This window comes from Triticum aestivum, chromosome 3D (genome assembly GCF_018294505.1).
Source record: "Triticum aestivum cultivar Chinese Spring chromosome 3D, IWGSC CS RefSeq v2.1, whole genome shotgun sequence".
Classification (NCBI taxonomy): domain Eukaryota; kingdom Viridiplantae; phylum Streptophyta; class Magnoliopsida; order Poales; family Poaceae; genus Triticum; species Triticum aestivum.
This window is the reverse complement of record NC_057802.1, coordinates 347,097,898-347,106,529: the sequence shown is the minus strand read 5'-3', so window position 1 is coordinate 347,106,529 and position 8,632 is coordinate 347,097,898.

The window sequence follows — 8,632 nt, the reverse complement described above, 5'->3', positions numbered from 1 at the left end:
TGAGTTTTCTCCTTATAAGTTAACTCAGAGCCATCGGTGTAGTAGGTTCTGTCTACCATGTTCCGCACATTGTTTGAACAATCAAAATAAGCTGTCAATGAAAATAAGCTGTCAACTATTTTGAAATGAACAATATAAATTAGCTAATAACTATGTTTGAGAAACTCACATAGCGGTAGAATTGGAGGCGTATCAACAAGGACCCAAATGTCCATATTGTCTTGCTCGATGTCAGGATCACCAAGATCCATGGTGACAAGCATACCCTCATCAAAACCATACATCTTGCAAAATGCTTCCCAATTTTTGCAACCAAAATGGGTTACGCTCTCAGAATTATACAGCTTTACTTCAAAATCTATATCATGATGGGTCCTTAGGTGAATTTTCTTTGTTTCCATACTTTCATGGTCTTCAAAACCCATCCTCTCCAAGACGTAGCGTCTTGCATGGCATGGGATAAGCTAGCCGAATTGTAAAAGATGAAAAGTACACGTTGAAATAGTTGAAGTCGTGCTTAATTACGAAAAAATAACACTTGTCGTCGTTGCGTACCGTTTCAACATCGAACGTCTCCTCCAGCTTAATACTGAAGCGCCGATCTTCGTCCAGGTGAGGCCTGTCGCACTGACCTCGGTCGTCGTGGCACCAGTCGCACTCCCCCGGGAGACTTTCGTCGTCCGAGTACGACATTTCCTATGTTCATATATAATTCAAATATTAAACATCTACAATTAAATATATGTACTAAAAAACCTAAGTTAGATCATTATTATTCATCACGGGTTGACTATCGGTTTGTCGAGTCTTTTCTTGAAAACTCTCAGCTCACGTGGTGTATACATTCGACCGTTGGTGATGGTCGCTCCTCCCTTTGTCCCCGTGTGCATTACACCAAAATGTCTAGCTAGCACACGGGAACAAAGGAGAAGCGACCCCCACGACAACAGTCGGGATTCTTCGTCCTCTCATATATATATGGTGGAACTCTCCCTCACTGATTCCTCTCTGACATTTGCGACCGTCGGTGATGGTAGCTCCTCCTTTCGTTCTCGAGTGCATTACACCAAATTGTCTAGCACACGGGAACGAAGGAGAAGCTACCCCCACGACAACAGTCGGGATTCTTCGTCCTCTCATATATGGTGGAGACTCGACAGACTTACAGTCAACCCGAAATATCGTTTAATTATCTTTCTAAAAGAGGATTTGGCTGGTCTCACCTCGATGTCGGAGGGGGCGGTGACGGGGACGACGGCGGGGATGATGGAGGGGCCGGGGGGGCTCCTAGATTTCTGCGAAAACAAAAACCCTATAAGCTATCAACTAATCATAGTGCTCTCCAATTTTAGCATTCAAAGTAGGATCGGAGTAGTTTTCCACTTTGAGCATTCAATAAGCAAAATCAAATCACAAAATAAAGTAGTATTCAAATTAGGATGCATTCAATTATAAGCAAAACTACATCATCTCCATGCGTCCGTACATCGCCGAATATTATCACTAATACACCTCGAATACTATCATACATATAGCATCGCTAGTACAGCTAGAACAGTAGCGCCCGACGGGTATCGGCGCGGGCGGTGGACACCCAAAGGGACGGAACCATCACAGGATCATAGCTCCAGTGAGATCCCTGAAGAACCTGCCAGGTACTGTCGAACCTGCACTCCAACGCAACCATGTAGCGACGGACGTGCTGGTCCTCCTCGCTGACACGGTGACGTACCTCCTCCGCGGTGTCCGGAAGCCTCGGCACCGTCACTGGCCCACGCGAGCGCCACCAAACAAGGATCGGGTCAACGACGGGCTGGTTCCTCACCAACCTACGCCCACCGGAAGGTAGCACCTCCCAAAACCAGCCCGGCGGAGCCCAGTCCCGGACATGGCCCCTCTGATCAAGCCGGCCTCCTCCGCCGAGTCGACGACGAGGATGCGGGATAGGCATCGTCGACGTCGATGCGGGAATAATTGCTTTAACTAAAAAAACAAACTAGTTCTATTAATTTCCTTACTATAAATAGAATAAAGTAGTACTTACTACAAATAAACTAGCTAGTTTAACTAGTTCTATTATTTTTCTAACTAATTCTATTAAACACTTTCTAAGTAGTACTTACTAAAAGTTATCGGGGAGGGGGTACATATATCGACAACGACATACCCGATAAAAAATAAGAAGAGGAAGAAGACGAAAAAAAGAGGAGAAGAAGAAAGGAATAGAGGAGGAGATCGAAGAAAAAAAAGAAAAAAAGAGGAGAAGAAGAAGGAATAGAGGAGAAGAAGAAAAAATAGAATAATATATTATTCTATTTCTTCTTCTTCTCCTCTATTTCTTCTTCTTCTACTCTTTTTTTTCTTCTTTTTCATCTTCTTATTTATTTCTCCTCTACTTCCTCTCCTCTTCTTCTTATTCTTCTTCTTCTTCTCCTTCTTCCTCTTCTTATTTTCCTTTTTTCTCTCCTTCTTTTTCTTCTAAATATGAACATACATAAATGACTTCTAAATATGAAAAATCTAAACTACACATCTAAATTAATACATCTAAATTACAACAACTAAATTACAAATTAATACAACTAAATTACAAATCTAACTACACATCCAAATTAATACAACTAAATTACAAATCTAACTACACATCTAACTACACATCTAAATTAATACATCTAAATTACAACAACTAAATTACAAATTAATACAACTAAATTCCAAATCTAACTACTATAGCTAGGGGGCGCGGCGGCAGCGGCGGCGACCATTACAGGGAGGAGGAGGGGATCGGGGCGGCGCTCACAGGGTGGCGGAGGGCGACGGCGACCGCGGCGGGCCGGGGGCGGAGGGCGGCGACGGTGACGTATACGGGGCGACGACTCGGGGGCGCGCGGCGGAGGCCGACGGCGACGGCGGCGGGGGGGCGGAGGACGACGGCGACGGGCGATGAAGTGGGCTCGGGGGCACGAGCGACGGTGACGACGACGGGGCAGCCTGGCGGCGTAGATCGAGCTCGCGGCGTCGTCGGGCGGGGGGACTGGCGATGGAAATCAGAAAATTTCCAAAGTGCTACTTATATAGCAAAGGCTTTGGTCCCGGTTGGTGGCTCCAACCGGAACCAATACCCACCCTTTGGTCCCGGTTGGTGCCACCAACCGGTACTAAAGGCCTCTTTTCACCAGCGCAAAGGGCGGGAAGAAGAGGGCTTTGGTCCCGGTTGGTGGCACCAACCGGGACCAAAGGGGAGCATTGGTTCCGTTGGAGCCACCAACCGGGACTAATGTGCTGGCGCGGTGCGGTGGGAAGTTTAGTCCCACCTCGCTAGCTGAGAGAGCTCAGCACCTGTTTATAAGCTGCGCTGCAGCTCAGGTGCTGAGCTCCTCTCTAATATGCAGGCATTATACATGCCTACCTTTGTCATTGCCATGTTGGGCCTATTGGGCCTGCGGGCCTGCATCCTGGCCCATGTGCAGATGGGTTTCTAGTCGTATGCAGGCTGTGTGGCCCATTAGGCGGCATTTTTTTATTTTTTCCAGTATTTTTTTCTTTTTTGAATTATTTATTTTGCTTTTGATTTTTGCTTTATTTTTTTATTCTTTTTGCTTTTAGCTCAGAATAATTATAAACTTTCTGTTAATCCATTAGTTTCCAAATTTGAATAGTTTAAATTTCATCCGGAAACTCGTGTGTTACAAAGGGATTTCATTTTTTAAACCTTATTTGAACTCCTGACTTTTTGTGTGTTCAAAATGCACCATTCAAAGCCACATCATCATTTTTCAATCCTTTCTGACTTCATTTGTTATTTTCATGCATTTACTAATTATTTTGAGCTATAAGACCCTAAAATTGAAAAGCATTTCAAATGAACTCTGAAAAGGTTAAAGTTGGCATGATATCATCATTTCATCCACATAGCATGTGCAAGAAAGTTGAGAGGGTTACGGCAAAAACTGGATGCACTTCGTGTACAAAACGGACAATCTCTTTCAAAGTATCAGGATTTCATCCGGAAACTCGTCTGTTACAAAGGGATTTCATTTTTTAAACCTTATTTGAACTCCTGACTTTTTGTGTGTTCAAAATGCACCATTCAAAGCCACATCATCATTTTTCAATCCTTTCTGACTTCATTTGTTATTTTTCATGCATTTACTAATTATTTTGAGCTATAAGACCCTAAAATTGAAAAGCATTTCAAATGAACTCTGAAAAGGTTGAAAGTTGGCATGATATCATCATTTCATCCACATAGCATGTGCAAGAAAGTTGAGAGGGTTACGGCAAAAACTGGATGCACTTCGTGTACAAAACGGACAATCTCTTTCAAAGTATCAGGATTTCATCCGGAAACTCGTCTGTTACAAAGGGATTTCATTTTTTAAACCTTATTTGAACTCCTGACTTTTTGTGTGTTCAAAATGCACCATTCAAAGCCACATCATCATTTTTCAATCCTTTCTGACTTCATTTGTTATTTTTCATGCATTTACTAATTATTTTGAGCTATAAGACCCTAAAATTGAAAAGCATTTCAAATGAACTCTGAAAAGGTTGAAAGTTGGCATGATATCATCATTTCATCCACATAGCATGTGCAAGAAAGTTGAGAGGGTTACGGCAAAAACTGGATGCACTTCGTGTACAAAACGGACAATCTCTTTCAAAGTATCAGGATTTCATCCGGAAACTCGTCTGTTACAAAGGGATTTCATTTTTTAAAACTTATTTGAACTCCTGACTTTTTGTGTGTTCAAAATGCACCATTCAAAGCCACATCATCATTTTTCAATCCTTTCTGACTTCATTTGTTATTTTCATGCATTTACTAATTATTTTGAGCTATAAGACCCTAAAATTGAAAAGCATTTCAAATGAACTCTGAAAAGGTTGAAAGTTGGCATGATATCATCATTTCATCCACATAGCATGTGCAAGAAAGTTGAGAGGGTTACGGCAAAAACTGGATGCACTTCGTGTACAAAACGGACAATCTCTTTCAAAGTATCAGGATTTCATCCGGAAACTCGTCTGTTACAAAGGGATTTCATTTTTTAAACCTTATTTGAACTCCTGACTTTTTGTGTGTTCAAAATGCACCATTCAAAGCCACATCATCATTTTTCAATCCTTTCTGACTTCATTTGTTATTTTTCATGCATTTACTAATTATTTTGAGCTATAAGACCCTAAAATTGAAAAGCATTTCAAATGAACTCTGAAAAGGTTGAAAGTTGGCATGATATCATCATTTCATCCACATAGCATGTGCAAGAAAGTTGAGAGGGTTACGGCAAAAACTGGATGCACTTCGTGTACAAAACGGACAATCTCTTTCAAAGTATCAGGATTTCATCCGGAAACTCGTCTGTTACAAAGGGATTTCATTTTTTAAACCTTATTTGAACTCCTGACTTTTTGTGTGTTCAAAATGCACCATTCAAAGCCACATCATCATTTTTCAATCCTTTCTGACTTCATTTGTTATTTTTCATGCATTTACTAATTATTTTGAGCTATAAGACCCTAAAATTGAAAAGCATTTCAAATGAACTCTGAAAAGGTTGAAAGTTGGCATGATATCATCATTTCATCCACATAGCATGTGCAAGAAAGTTGAGAGGGTTACGGCAAAAACTGGATGCACTTCGTGTACAAAACGGACAATCTCTTTCAAAGTATCAGGATTTCATCCGGAAACTCGTCTGTTACAAAGGGATTTCATTTTTTAAACCTTATTTGAACTCCTGACTTTTTGTGTGTTCAAAATGCACCATTCAAAGCCACATCATCATTTTTCAATCCTTTCTGACTTCATTTGTTATTTTTCATGCATTTACTAATTATTTTGAGCTATAAGACCCTAAAATTGAAAAGCATTTCAAATGAACTCTGAAAAGGTTGAAAGTTGGCATGATATCATCATTTCATCCACATAGCATGTGCAAGAAAGTTGAGAGGGTTACGGCAAAAACTGGATGCACTTCGTGTACAAAACGGACAATCTCTTTCAAAGTATCAGGATTTCATCCGGAAACTCGTCTGTTACAAAGGGATTTCATTTTTTAAACCTTATTTGAACTCCTGACTTTTTGTGTGTTCAAAATGCACCATTCAAAGCCACATCATCATTTTTCAATCCTTTCTGACTTCATTTGTTATTTTTCATGCATTTACTAATTATTTTGAGCTATAAGACCCTAAAATTGAAAAGCATTTCAAATGAACTCTGAAAAGGTTGAAAGTTGGCATGATATCATCATTTCATCCACATAGCATGTGCAAGAAAGTTGAGAGGGTTACGGCAAAAACTGGATGCACTTCGTGTACAAAACGGACAATCTCTTTCAAAGTATCAGGATTTCATCCGGAAACTCGTCTGTTACAAAGGGATTTCATTTTTTAAACCTTATTTGAACTCCTGACTTTTTGTGTGTTCAAAATGCACCATTCAAAGCCACATCATCATTTTTCAATCCTTTCTGACTTCATTTGTTATTTTTCATGCATTTACTAATTATTTTGAGCTATAAGACCCTAAAATTGAAAAGCATTTCAAATGAACTCTGAAAAGGTTGAAAGTTGGCATGATATCATCATTTCATCCACATAGCATGTGCAAGAAAGTTGAGAGGGTTACGGCAAAAACTGGATGCACTTCGTGTACAAAACGGACAATCTCTTTCAAAGTATCAGGATTTCATCCGGAAACTCGTCTGTTACAAAGGGATTTCATTTTTTAAACCTTATTTGAACTCCTGACTTTTTGTGTGTTCAAAATGCACCATTCAAAGCCACATCATCATTTTTCAATCCTTTCTGACTTCATTTGTTATTTTCATGCATTTACTAATTATTTTGAGCTATAAGACCCTAAAATTGAAAAGCATTTCAAATGAACTCTGAAAAGGTTGAAAGTTGGCATGATATCATCATTTCATCCACATAGCATGTGCAAGAAAGTTGAGAGGGTTACGGCAAAAACTGGATGCACTTCGTGTACAAAACGGACAATCTCTTTCAAAGTATCAGGATTTCATCCGGAAACTCGTCTGTTACAAAGGGATTTCATTTTTTAAACTTATTTGAACTCCTGACTTTTTGTGTGTTCAAAATGCACCATTCAAAGCCACATCATCATTTTTCAATCCTTTCTGACTTCATTTGTTATTTCTCATGCATTTACTAATTATTTTGAGCTATAAGACCCTAAAATTGAAAAGCATTTCAAATGAACTCTGAAAAGGTTGAAAGTTGGCATGATATCATCATTTCATCCACATAGCATGTGCAAGAAAGTTGAGAGGGTTACGGCAAAAACTGGATGCACTTCGTGTACAAAACGGACAATCTCTTTCAAAGTATCAGGATTTCATCCGGAAACTCGTCTGTTACAAAGGGATTTCATTTTTTAAACCTTATTTGAACTCCTGACTTTTTGTGTGTTCAAAATGCACCATTCAAAGCCACATCATCATTTTTCAATCCTTTCTGACTTCATTTGTTATTTCTCATGCATTTACTAATTATTTTGAGCTATAAGACCCTAAAATTGAAAAGCATTTCAAATGAACTCTGAAAAGGTTGAAAGTTGGCATGATATCATCATTTCATCCACATAGCATGTGCAAGAAAGTTGAGAGGGTTACGGCAAAAACTGGATGCACTTCGTGTACAAAACGGACAATCTCTTTCAAAGTATCAGGATTTCATCCGGAAACTCGTCTGTTACAAAGGGATTTCATTTTTTAAAACTTAATTGAACTCCTGACTTTTTGTGTGTTCAAAATGCACCAGTCAAAGCCACATCATCATTTTTCAATCCTTTCTGACTTCATTTGTTATTTCTCATGCATTTACTAATTATTTTGAGCTATAAGACCCTAAAATTGAAAAGCATTTCAAATGAACTCTGAAAAGGTTGAAAGTTGGCATGATATCATCATTTCATCCACATAGCATGTGCAAGAAAGTTGAGAGCGTTACGGCAAAAACTGGATGCACTTCGTGTACAAAACGGACAATCTCTTTCAAAGTATCAGGATTTCATCCGGAAACTCATGTGTTACAAAGGGATTTCATTTTTTAAACCTTATTTGAACTCCTGACTTTTTGTGTGTTCAAAATGCACCATTCAAAGCCACATCATCATTTTTCAATCCTTTCTGACTTCATTTGTTATTTTTCATGCATTTACTAATTATTTTGAGCTATAAGACCCTAAAATTGAAAAGCATTTCAAATGAACTCTGAAAAGGTTTTCTTTCTACTTACAACAAAAAACTTATTTATTTTATTTCTAATTACTTATGTCTTTTACTTTAATTATTTTATTTTTATTTATTTTACTGCTGCTATTTTTATTTATTTTACTTGCTGCTATTTTTACTTAATTAATTAAGGTTTATTTATTGTAGTTACTATAGTTTATTTTATTTTATTTTATTAAGGTTTATTTAGTTTTATTTATTTTATTAAGGTTTATTTATTTTATAAATATAAAAAAATGAAAATAGATGCGCTTATAGAGAAAATTCAACCTAAATTCATAATAAATTTGTATGAAATTTACTGTGAATTTAGGTCAAATTTCCTGTATAAGGGCATCTATTTTCACTTTAAAAGGCAGAGAGGG